At 43.8% G+C, this 13416-nt stretch overlaps 1 long non-coding RNA gene across 1 annotated transcript in view; it reads right to left on the bottom strand.

Annotated features, from left to right (window-relative positions):
- LOC101748427 overlaps positions 1 to 13416 on the bottom strand; it is a 155847-nt gene that overhangs the window by 21405 nt on the left and 121026 nt on the right. The window contains exon 6 of the long non-coding RNA XR_005839161.2: positions 746 to 6769. This is a non-coding gene — a long non-coding RNA (uncharacterized LOC101748427). The remainder of the gene's footprint in view (positions 1 to 745; positions 6770 to 13416) is intronic.

Here is a 13416-nt window from a genome sequence, read left to right as displayed (position 1 = left end):
TACACATTTCATTAACTTCACATTGCACGCTTTGCAAATATTCTAAGGGATGCTAATCTCCTGGCTTTAATTAGATTGAAGGTCTCTTGCAAAGGGTAGCATTTTAATATAAAATGAGCCATCTTTTAAGCTTTGTGAATTAGAAAACAGGAACTCCCATTTTAGATCAACAGTTACACCCTGAAACAAAAGAGTTTTGTATTTTTGCAAAAAGTTAAGGTTTTTGCACCACCTAACATGCACGTTCAGAAGGCGGGCAGTGCAAATATCCTTCGTTTCCACCTGGGGATGTGTTGCATACACTCATGCAGATGCACCCTCTGAGCCTAGTTCCACCTCAACACTTCCACCCCATTGGGGTGGCACCTGGGCCCCTTCCCCTTGCTCTGGTGGCTTTCTGTGTGACATCAGGGAAGTCAGATCACCTCAAAATCACCCAGTGACCCTCAGATGGAGAGCTGTGTGGGGGAGAGGAGCGGCGCTCCGTCTGGAGCTGGATGGCTGCAGTGCAGGCACCGAGGGGCGGCAGTAAGGCAGAGGGCTGCAGGGCTAGCCCTGCCCAGGGCTGACCCCCACTTCTCACTGAGGACTGAACTCCTTTCAATCTGCAGTTGTTTTCTGCCCCTGTTCTCCCACTATTATCCCCTGCTAGGAGACGAATTTTTATATTTCTGACCAAGATCCAATCTTCTTTCCCTTATCAAACATAATAGAAAGTGCTGTAGTTACAGAATAACAAACTCACCTCCTGGATAAATGTCAATCTATTTTTAAGTGTGGGATCAGCTCTGGAGCTCCCCATGATAACGTATCGCCTCACGCCAACATGGTGCCCCTTCACTGCTGGCCTGACTCTCCTCCAGCCCCACACAAGCCACAGGCATGGCCTTGATCATCGCCCTTTTACTTCTCCCAGTGGTTCCCTCCACAAGAAGGGCCTGGTCCTGCCTCCCCTGGCCCAGAAGTGTTTTTCTCCTCCAGAACTTTATCCAGTTAATTTTAAACTATGCTCATGCAAGTGTAGAAATTGCTTGTGTAGCAGTGCAGTTCAGCTTTGTGCATTTTGCTGTTGGGCTTTTGGACCCATAAGATACTTTCAGACTTAACTCTGCCTTTTGTGGAGCAGGATTGGAGGCAGCAGTATAAAAATTCCTTATAGTCAGACACAGGGCAGGCTGCTATAAGGAATATGAGTGCGGAGAGGGACTTGTAAAAGCCCACTTTATTTGTACTTGTGGGGAAAGGGCCTCCAAAACCATTGCTGGCATTAGTTCCTATCTGAGCAGCACTCAATTAAATAATGATTTTTTTTTCAGTTAGTCATTCATGCCAATTTGGCGTATAGGCTCTTCAAAACTAAGAGGGCTAAGCTCCAAGTCTAAATTTAATTAATCAATAATTGTCATTTTTAAACAATCGTGATTTATACAAAATTGACCTCTAGAAAAAGAACCGACTCCATTAATGTCTGTGCTTAGCTCCCTTGCTGCGGCAGCTCTTTCTGCTGACAGCCTTTCTGGGCAAGTTTCCTTTAAGAGAACAAAATCCTCAACTTCACTTCTCCAGTTCCCTAATTTTGATTCAGAGCCACATCTTTGTTTAAAGGTTTATGTAGATAAACCTCAATTTTGTCAATCTCAATTTTGTATAAGAAGCAGGATCAACTTCTAATTTCCAATGTTAAATCCTAGGCTCTGCTTTCCACTGCAATATTCTCAAGATGACTATTCCAGGTTAGATCCCATGCTGGGCTCAACATTTAGAATAAACTAAAGAAACAGTAACTTCATTTACTCATTAAGACCACGGGCTTGCGCTGAAGCTATCTACTACACAGTGAGCTGTCAGAGTTCAGGCCAACACACACAACAATAGCACGGACGGTAACAATGACATTTGGGACTGCCCGAAATGCAAATCCACTGCTTTCCTATTGCTTAAGGACACACAAAGTAATACACGTCATCTTTTCTGAAAGTCCATATGTGGATGTGGTGTGAATGATCTTCCCACAGAGTGCCCAGCTGCTATCATAATGGCTTGCTGCTTTAAGCCCCAGTGAGAGGAAGAGTCATTGGCCATCTGATTTCCTCCTGCACAGTATCATATACTCCTGGTGCCACTTGCAGTGTATACTATCAAGCCAGCGGTACAAGATTTGTGGCTGTTGTGGTGCTGTTTGTTTTCCTGCATGCACTGATCCATAAGCACACAACCGGAGGGTGAGAGCCTTCAGTTCCAGCTCTGGCTATAGGAAGCCTGCTTCCAGCTCCCCTCTGTGCTGCATACCATCAGTAAAACATGGACAACGCAGCCCCTTTTCTAGCAGCGTACCGCTGGGAGGCAAATACTAAAGCATGAGAGACATTCAAATATTATTAGAACCATGAGCTGTGGTCATTGCTGGGTAAAGACAAAGTTCAAGCCCCTGGTTTTGGTTTTTGGGGAGAAGACAGAGCACACATTCTGCATTATTTAGGTGTCATACCCACGCAGAGTGAGCTCCTCTCTTACCACACCTCGCTCCCCTCTGCTGAGGCTGACCCAACAAACACGTACGCTGTACGTGCTGTGACAGGTGCTGCATTTGAGCAAATGTTAATAGACAGCATATTAACTCTAAGCGGCTTCAGATCGCTGAGTGCGTGTGCGAGTCCGCATCTCCCGTATAAACACTCCTGACTCTCATCTGCTTTGATCAGTATCATTCACTTCTGTGATCCTCGCTCTTTTCCAGTGCCCTGACAAATTTTTGGTTCCACGTCAACATCAATGTCTCAGTGGCTATCACGGCGGTTGAGATGGACCAGTTCACCTCAGGATCACACCCCAGCAGTTCAGAAACGATCCGAGGGTATCACAGACCCTTTAAAATGTGTGTACCGAATCCTTTGCTGAACTCCACGTTTCTGAGCATTTCTTTGCAATGGATTTTTATGATCCGGAACGCATGGGTACATTTCTGCTACAACGGAGCAGAATGGAACAGGACAGGGCTATGGCACAATCACACTCTTCCCTACTCACACATTCACTTCAAAATCTCTCTTGTTTAACCCTTGGGCAAGAAGGGAGGAAGGTTTGTGGCATTACTCAAACCAAGGTAATGCAGTAGAAAATTTTTATTATTCTTAAACAAGGGAAATTCCCAAGGAAAAGGACTTGCATTACACTTTTTCACATGATCTCTGAATTTGACCCATATTCGATGGGCTGTTGGATATACAGTGTTTGTGCTACATTTTTCCTCCTTGTATTCATTATTTCTGAATATGGGCACCAAATCCACAGCTCCATGAACTTCAATAGCACTGTTCTGATTTCCATCAGATGAAGTTCTGCCTTTATATTTCGGAAGACATAAGAAACGCACTGGGAGAACCTTAGACTACACAGTCCACTGATTCTCCAATGCCTTCAAAATCCCCTTGCCCCAGGCCATTACCTCAACTTACTTCTTTTTGCTCTTAGTGGCTGGTTTGCATCTTAGACACTCAGAACAAAAAATATTGGTACAATCCGTATTTAAAGCACCAGCTTCTGGAAGTTGTGCTCACACTTGTGTGATAGGTAGCACTCCGTTCTTTAGACATAAAAACTTGTCTCATCTCTTTCAACACCAGTGAGAGGTTTTTCTTTCTCCTTTAGAGGTAACTGTAACGTGCAAATATTCTAGTGCTTAGAGAATGTATGGAAGTGTGTCTACACACACACAACTTAATCATTAGGCTCATTTTCAAACCGTATGCTCCAACTCATAAATAAAGTCTATTAACATTGAACTATTGATCAAAATCAGGGATTCCAGCATCATCTCTTTCTCTGTAGGCTGCTACCTCCACCAAGGCTTATAAGTTAACATTTGAATTGGAGTTAGCCCTTGTAATTACATTTATATTAATAGAATTATAAGGCAAATGTTCTTCTGAGTTTTATCTTCAAGTGATAAACTGAATTGTCACTTCAATCTATTGCGCTTGCACAGAGATTTACTGTATGTGAAACTCAAAGTAATTTTGAGATTGAAACTTGGGCAATCCTCAGGACAGACCAAGAGCAAGAGACTGATTTGTCTGTGCCCCATAAAGATTTCCTTTCCCAAACCCCTATTGGTTGCTCTTACCAGCCCTTTCCGTAACCCAGCCCTTGCATTAACTACTTGATGTGTACAGAAATGTTTATATCTCCTGGGTTTGAACCTCCTTTAGTTTCTGTTCATTTCCCTTCCCTACAGCCTGTCCATTTGTTCCTGTATTTGACACCAGTTTTCTGACATCTCTCCCAGCTACTCCCCTTAGAATCACATATAAAATAATGATGTCCACCCGAGCTTTCCTCTCTTCAAAAAGCACTGACCTAGTTTCTCTGCTTTTACAGTAGAAGTTCTCCAGTCCCATGTCAATGAGGTTGCCCTGACATATCTCAGCTCTGATAGTTATCTCTCTCCTTTAATAATGGCATCCTGAATGGGGATTATTTCCTCTAAATGCATCTTCAGCTGTTCCCTGTAGAATATTTCCTTTTGAGTTACCTCCGATTGATCTGTTTTTGGGAGTGGGGCTAAGCAAAGACAGCTCTGATCTTTCTATCCGGGGCCTGACCACAGGTATGATGCCTGTGGACTTTGGCCAGAATTGGAGCCTTTGATAACATATTCCCCAAACCTGTGTAAAACACAATGAAAAAAGCCGTAGTTTAAATTACTCTTTCTTATTATTAAGGGAGCTGATCCTCAGCCAGACTAGTGGGTCATTTAAGTCCTTGGATGTGTGCAGAGATGACAATATTGCCTACCAGCCACTGAATCGTTATTTTTGTACGGCACTGCTCACCTAATTCCTTCACTTTGCAGTACATTCTTTCTTGTGGTTATGTCCAAATTTCCCTCCCTTCCTAAGGAACTGATCCTCCACCATCAAAGTCAGAGGGAGATTTTGCCCAGGCTCCTGCAAGAACATCATCAAGGCCTGGATTTTGATTTGGGTAAGTTTTCAGCATACTTTGATTTCTTCTCTCTTTTTTCTTTTTTTCTTTTTCCCCTTCTAATTTCCCCATCCTTATTAGTTATTTATTTTTGTCATTCCCCATGTTGTTTATCACTTCTCATTGACCTCAGGCTGTAAAAACTTCCCCTTGTCATTGACTGCGGTGCTGATGCAGGAGCCGGAGCCATACTGCTGGACCTGCAGCCTTTGGGTATGTTGGGCACGATCTCAGGTACCCCACTGAGAACAGCAAACTCCAGCACTGTGGGTCTCTTCTGTGTATGAGTGCTAATTTGAACTCTGAAAAGAAAACAAAGAGGGATAGTTCTGAACCATGCAGACCAGGCAAGCAGTATTTCTTACTAAGAATGTAGATGTACTCCACCACCTGCCTCAGTTCAGCCTCAGAAATGCAGTGCACTGCCTGGTTGCTGTGTAAGGAACATTTTTTGCCATGCTGCTCAGGGGAAATCGAGATGACATATACATTTTGTCTAACGTTATATGGCAAAAAGCAACATGAATGTTTACTAATTCGCTTTGTACTGGTAGCTCTTTGCCGTAGGAATCATCCCACCTGGCTTGGGAGAAGGCATTATTTTCAGAGTAATAGCTTCCATTACTTGTGATTCAATTTCTTTTTCCCAAGTGGATGCAATCTTGATTTCCATTAATATACTTATTTTTAGGGGGGGGGGGGGAAAGTAATACATTTTTTTTTCTACCAAAACTATTCACATGATTGGGTAACTCTGCTGAGTGCTTTCTGCAGAATGGAGGCAGACCTGCACTGGCAAAGACCTACACTGATTCTGTCCTACTGAAACCTCTGGACTTGTTTCCTAAGCCAGACTTTCATGTAGATATATTATCTCGCTGAGAATTTCTTGTCAAACCATGTAAAGTAAATAAAAGAGAGGTGAAATATCAGCAACAAAGCTAACAAATGGAACTGAATGCTCCATTTGAAAGAACAGATCTACCTGTTTACCATGCTAATCTGAAATGAAAATGAAAATGTATGTTTTTCATCTTTTCAGACAACCATCTTCAAATACAGGTAGTTAAGGTCTTTAACAACACAGTTTGTTTCTTTTTTTAAAGAAAAACTCCATTGAAGAGGTATCATACATCTGCCCTGAGCACCTGGTGGCTGCTCCCTACCTGTCCCCCCACATACAGTTGGCCACTGCCAGCTCCTAAGCAACCTTGCCAACCCCCAAACCAGACATTATTTAGTGCTGTACGCAGCATCCAATATTTCTTGGGTTCAAGTCAGCATTTTGTCTGCCAGAGGCTAACAAGGCTTTATCCTTTGCTTCACAGATACTAAGCTCACTTTGCAGCCTTCCGGAGGGAACATCCTCTCCAGACGGCTGCACGCTGCTAATTGCAGGGGAAATCCTGGCAGCATTGGGGTCAGTGCCAAAGCCTCCCTGAGTGCAGCGTGCCGGGAGCTCACAGCTGTGTGGGCTGTTTGTCCATCAGGGATTTCTCACCATGGAGGCTCCCCGGCTGGCCTTGACCTCGCTCAGGAGTCACGGCTCCCTCACATCCTTACAGAAGGGCTCCTTTGACGCAGCTCCATCCCTCTGACGTACCTTTGGCATTTGCAGTTTGTCATAGAGAGGAAGAGAAGTGCATCACCTGGCTGCTTTTCCTCTGCCCATCACCCAGTCTTGCTCTGGGCTCCCTGCCACCACCTGCTCATCCCTCCGTCACATCCCAAGGGAGCACTGGTCCATGTAGCACCTGCACAAAGAGGTAGTGGTGGCCTCACAGAGCTTTTGGGGGAAGGAGAGACAAGAACATGAGAATAATTTATTTTTTCATGCAAAACCCTGCTAGGAACTACCAGACTTTCCAAAATGTATTCCAAAGAAATGCAGAGATAGATTCCCGACCGGCATTAATCAGTGCTGATTAAGTCATGGAGCTACGCAATTTCTGCCTGGTGAGTACTTTTCCTGTCATTGATTTATTACCTTCCTTAGAAAAATAAGACCTGGGAAATAAAGAGTTCAAGTAAATTTGCTCAGTTACCCAGCCAACTGTTGACTATGGTACGAGGGGTAATAAATGATCAGGGGAAATTCCTCGTGCACGTACATGTATTGAGGTCAAGTATAGAAGTGTTCCACGTGTGCTCCAAATCCTCCAGAAGCTGTGGGACACAGCTCAACCGCAGCAATACGTGTGAGGCTAAATAAAACAAGGGTGTGCACGCGGACAGTGTGACCGCAACTCTGGGCTCAAGGCAGAGAGCCTGCAGGACGCCTTCCCTTGCAGCAGGAGGGGCATATCTACTTCTTCCCAACTTGCCACGGGGTTGGTAGTGCTCATCATTGATATGCAATGTTTGCATCCAATGCTAGTGTTGATAGTTGAGGCCACAGGGTATTCTTGCTTTCCTCCTCTTCATAAGACAACTCCTGGGAGTATTTGCCTTCAGGTTTGCAGGACTGTGCTGTGTGGGGGTTATTGTTTTTCCCGCAGACACATGGCATTGTGTTTATGTCACTGGATGCATTAACACCACCATCTGGTTTTGTTTTTCAAATGACAGCAGACTATTTGTTAAATAGTTTCTACCCCATCTTCTCTAAGGTATTTTAAGGATAAAGTCTCCAAAGCGACACAGAAGGACACATCTTGTCAAGTCTATTTCTTTGACTTACCAGTCTGAGCTCGGTGTTGCTTTCCAGCTCTCTTTGGAGCATTTGTTCCATATTTTCATTAACCTGACATGATGAACAACTTTCCAAAACCTGTGAACTAAGCAGCATGAAGAACGCAGCTGTAGGAGGCCTGCTAGGAACAACACGTGGGGCTGTCCAAACAGAAAATGAATGTTTTGACTTTTGGGTATCTGTTTTGTGCCATTAATAATAGATGTGGTTTCTGGAAGGAGCTTGTCACTTGAAGGTGACATCGGATCCTTTAAAATATGCATCACCTACAAATTCCGGAACACTTCTGAACCTAGAGCTAAGTCATAGCTAGTGAGTCCTTACTTTTACTGTAATAGTTTGATGAGCATAAAAAGACATTTATAGGGAACAGAATAAGATGATTATTCAAGATACAGTTGAATTGCAACGAAAGGATAACTTTGCAGCTCTTTCTCCCTTTGTCCTATTGTAGGCAAGTGGACCATTTGCTCCTCACCCTGTGACTCAGATCACAGTGACAGGTACCTGGTGCCCTAGGTGGGCTCCCACAAGCCCAGAAGAGGAGCATTTATCACTCTTACCCAAACCGTGCACACACTGATGTGTATTTCCTGCATCTGTTCTCAGTAAATCTGCATGGATACAAACATCTGCCTTTTCACTCGCCAGTGGCACCTGTCACCAACCACATCCCAAGACAATGCACGAGAACTTTTTTATTTTCTCAAAACCAGAATATTTGCATATGCAAAGCCTGAGGCTCAGCCCACCCCACCCTTTCCTCCAGATCATCACCTCTGCACCACTGCACTAAATAAATTAACAAGTTATCAACAAGCCTGCCAGGCCACTCCGGGCTCCCCATTACTGCGCCTGTCATTGCCACTCAGGGCTCTGCTGGAACGTGACAACTCCACGGCACAAGGTCACTCCCCCAGTCACTCTCTCGCTGCTGCTTGGAGGCAACCATTCTGAGAAATGATTTGTTATGGAAGAATCGGAGGCACATTTGTTAGTTAATTCATTCTGCAAAACTCAAATGAGATGAAAAACAAGCGGAGATCTGACAAATGGCATTTAATTATGTCTGAGCCTAAAATTCATAATACATATTTATGCTGCCCTAAGTCATTCGCAGCCAACGTCCCTTTTATTCTCATAACTGAGTCCAATTGCTGATATGAGAAGAGGGTGTTAGTGATGGGCTGCTCCATGGTCTTTCATTATGGTGCCTCTTTCTTTATGCCTTAGCTTCCCACCCCCTGTGCTCACTCCATGCTTACAGAGCAGCACCTCTCTAGGTGTCATTCTTCCATGGCCAGTGCAAATAACGCAAAGAAGAGCTCACAGTTACCCATTAGCTTGGTAAAGATTAAAATGGTCTTGTTTCTGTTCTTGCCTGACTTCTAACTTCTCTATTGGTTTTCACCTCAGATGAGGAAGGGATGTAAGAAGGTGCCAGGAATAAGGAATTGTGCAAGGAATGTCCAGCTGGTGAGCTGGGCTGCAGCCTCCAGGAGGGACTGGCCCTGCTGCTCTCAGGATAACTTCTTTTCTACAGTGGAAGAGCAATTGCCTCTGCAGTAACAGGAGCAGCAACATTAATACAACACAAATAAGAATGTCTTTCACTGACAGTGCAGAGGCTTTAGAGATCATGCCAAGTATAACCTACCAGAAAGTGGGCACGCGTGCCTCATTAGAGCAGAAGATAAGATCTAGGGAAATATTAACAATCACTGCCGTGCATGCATCAACGTGCTAAATATGCATTTCTTTGATACCTATGGACTCTGCGTTAGGTGCAAAGGACTGACATGACTTTGTCACAATGACATATGCTGACACTGCAGAAGATGCAGACGTATAATTTTACAATGGCTTGGTGTCTATTATTGTAAAAGTGAGCTCCTTTAAAGTCCTTCTGTCAGTATGGCACAGAGTGTCTAGTCAGCATCCTGGTCAATGCATGACTGAAGAGAGGAGCTCATCTCTCCTTTCCAGCTTCCTGAACCTTCACTCTCAGCAGAGCCACCTATGTTGGAAATGCTGCTCACAGCCATGAAGTCAGCAGAGCAGCTCACCATTCTCTGTAGCAGGCTTCCATGCCAGCCTGAGTGACCCTGTTTTGAATCCTTCTCCACCAGAGCCCCAAGCAGCTTTCTCCAGTCCCTTGAAGGGGAGGGCAGGATCTCCCCAGCAGCTCAGGAAGGAGCTGATTTCTCAGCTCTGGCTGCCCTGTAATCCCCCCTCTCACTGCTTGAGCCTGCAGAGCACTTTTACTGCTTCTTGACATCCTCACCCCACCGAGGCACTGGGGAAACCACCTCCCCTCCCCTCCCTCTTGGAGCGTTGCCACCCAAAGTCACCAGGCAGCTCCAGGTTTTTTGTTCTCTGGTGGGAAATTTCATTTGACCCTTTCAAGTGGGACAAGAGCAGATATTAGATTTGTTGACGATGAAGTGCTTTTATCTGAACTCAACAAAAGAGGCACAATGAAAAAATTGTAGCTGTTGAGCAAAAGCACTGCACCTATTACAGAGTTCATAAGCATTTAAAGTGGCACACCAGCAAAGGCTCTCCTCACCCCAGCAGACGTTCACCCCTTCTGCAGAAAACTTGTTAATCTTTCCGTCAGCTCTGCGTGCTTTACATACATTTGGGAAAACGTGGTGTTTGACTCTCTTGCCAGATCTTGCAATGATAGAAATGCTATTAGCAGGTGAAAACTACACGGAGGTGCTTTATCTTCTTGAAAGTCTTCCAGGGCTTCTTGCTGCAGGATGGGGCAGTAATTTGGAGCAGCAGAATTTAGTTACAGCCTGAGTTATCTGAGACCACCGTTGCCCTGTTGAACAGACCTCTACTTACATTCTCACACTTTATGTGATATTATATGCATCTAGATAGAAGATAGATAGATTTCACTTCAGAAAATAATGACTTGTTGCTTGTTTTCATGCACACAAACACAGTCACATAGCTATTAGAACAATATATTCTAAAAATTAAGGTAGCAAAAGGGAAGATACCAGGATGACAACAGTTCTGTCAGTGTATGGAATGTTCTAAGGAGAATGAGGAATACACTGGAACACAGTCTGAGCTTTGCCTCATTCCTACAACTTCTGCACCTCGCAATATTCAGTCCTTCAGACTTGCTCTTTCTGTTCTGGCCTCTGACTTTCCTTGTAGGTGACCTCAATTCTGCCTTGTTTGCCTGTACCTTCTTCAGTTCATGCCACCTACACAAAGAAGTTCTGGAGGTGATTTCACAGTTATAAGACAATTAATTTACTAAAAAAAATAATAATAATGACTGCTCAGCTGCACGGGATGTCAAAGTCAAAGTCCATGGGCTGCAGTAAAGCCCATCACAGCCAGGGCAAAAATTCCCACAGCACTGAACTGATTTTGGATCTGGCCCATGTGCACTCAGTAGTGACTTCCTACTTTGCATACGGTCGCAAAGGGAATTCTTTCAGATTGTTCTTCACCAGGTCCAGCAGATCTACAGCAGAGTGGTGGCTGGGTGCCAGCCCAAGTCAGTCCCATGGGTGAGAAACACTCTCACAGTCTTGAGCCAACAGGGTTAGGGGTGTTAGCACATCCCAGCAACTGGCATAACTGCAGCAGGACAGCAAAACATTTCCAGTTTCCAGTAAGGACTTCTCTAACCTTTCCATATCTTCTGTGCTCAGCCCATATACAATTTGGGTCACTCTCAGTAAGGTGACTGCTCTTGTACTAACGGGAAATGAGTTGCTGAGGTCTTGATTCAGTTAACATTTGGACTAGTATGAGCATTATGAAAATCCAATCTCCTGTACATAGCACACAATATCAAGTGTTGAAGTAAGTCTATGGGAAATTCCTGAGCCCCCGAAGCTTCTCTGTTGTCTGTGGTGATCAGATGGTGTCTGCAGAACAGCAATGGCTCTCTGCAGAGAGGTGTGGAGCTCCTGTCCAGAGGGAGCATTACTGGCTCCTTTCTGAAGTCCTATGTTCATTCAAAATGTGAGGATTGCCCCTGACAAATAGTAATCATTAGGATTCTACTAACAGTAATCACAAGGATTCAGCTAATAATTTCTCCCTAGCCCCATATTTTTCAGTAAAATTGAAAAAAAATATGTAATTTAAATTCTTATGCTTCCAAGCAAGAGATTTCTAGTTGGTCTAAAACAGGGAATTTTATATTTCTTACTACCTTTAACTTCTAACAGCAACAGAAACACACACATCAGGTTTTCCTTCTCAGCTGATCCTAGCTCATCTTCAAGAACTGGAAAAATGACAAACTTCAGGTGAAGAAGGGAGGATCACCCTGTGGGTGCAGTGCCCCACATCCCTGCCCCAGGATCCCTCAAATTGCTGGCTCCTGCGGTTGGATCTCCTGGTGCAGAAGGAGCTTGCTGCTTGAGGTTCAGAGCTTTTCCATGGACAAGTGGTGCGGTTGGCCAAGCCTGCAGCCAAACCTCATTCCTTCTCTTCCTCTGTCTTTCTTGAAAGTGTCTTCTAAGGGAGACCCGTAGCTTGCAGAAAAACCCAGGCCACAACAACAGGCAGAACCCAGTCAGAGCAATCAGTGGTTGTAGACCCCCTCCTCATCCCAAGTGGCTCTAGCAGTTTCCTTTTACTCTTTGACATTGTTCATGTTATTTACACAGCTGCACCAGTAACTTTTTCTTGCTATGTATTTATTGCCTTCTGGTTTGTTTTTTTTTTTTAATACATATATTAGGTTTTTCTCCCTTCAGATTTTGGAACAGCATTGGTTTATGTTTACTGCCTTCAAAAGGGATTTGCTTGTAATTAGAAACACAAATCCAACAGTACCTCAACTGAAGCGCCCTGTGTTTATCAGTGGGATGCATGGGCAGGTTCTGAAAGCTGAATCACATAATTTCTACATCCCAAATCACTTTTTTAGGTTTTTTTCTATCACTATGACTATTTCAAAGTTCAGCTGCCTGAAGTTTCAGCCTTTCTCATCTGATTCCTCTGATTGTAAAAAAAAAAAAAAGCATTTGTGCAGCTGTACACGTTATAGATGTGTGTGTGACTGCCCAACAGATTTACGTGCCCCATTACCCCCATGGCACGCAACCTCAGAGGCCTGCACACACAAACAGCCTGCTAGCTGTAAAAGTGCTGGCATGGCTGCTCCGTTTCCATATGCAGCCCCCATGAATATGCATATAAGTTAGGTGCATAGGCGCCCACATTGCTGAAACTGGAGGCCTCGGTGTGAACCTAAAGAAGAATGGACAAAATGCTTTGGAGGAGGGCTTTAGGTCAAATTCAGTGCTAACAGTCAGCAGGCATAAATCTGCTGGGTTGTACTCATGTGCCTTATATCAGCACAACTCATTTTCTTCAATTAAATGGAGGAAAACACGGTGGATTTATAGTTTTATTTTTGCCTTTACATCTTATGGGTGTTTATAATTTTCCTTAGTTTTCCTCTTCTGATTTTAATAGACAAAAAGCAGCCCAATGTAGTTTTTTTTGTCTAAATTTCCAGGCTCCCACAGTTAACAGAAGGACAGTTTCTGGGTACTAACATGCTTGAGAATCAGGCAACCGAAGACTGTAAACATAGGCTTAGGTGTCTGAATTTAGGCACCTATTTTTTAAAACCTTGGCTTAGAAAATAAAATATCTGAATGTATATAGATAATATAAATCACCAGTCACTTTTATTACATGTATGTTTATATAAAGACCTTAGAACACGTTTTTAAAATGTAAACGTT

The sequence above is a fragment of the Gallus gallus genome, chromosome 12 (genome assembly GCF_016699485.2).
Source record: "Gallus gallus isolate bGalGal1 chromosome 12, bGalGal1.mat.broiler.GRCg7b, whole genome shotgun sequence".
NCBI classification, from domain to species: Eukaryota; Metazoa; Chordata; class Aves; order Galliformes; family Phasianidae; genus Gallus; species Gallus gallus.
Note: the sequence above shows the minus strand (reverse complement) of the source record. Positions and strands in the feature narration are given on the sequence as shown.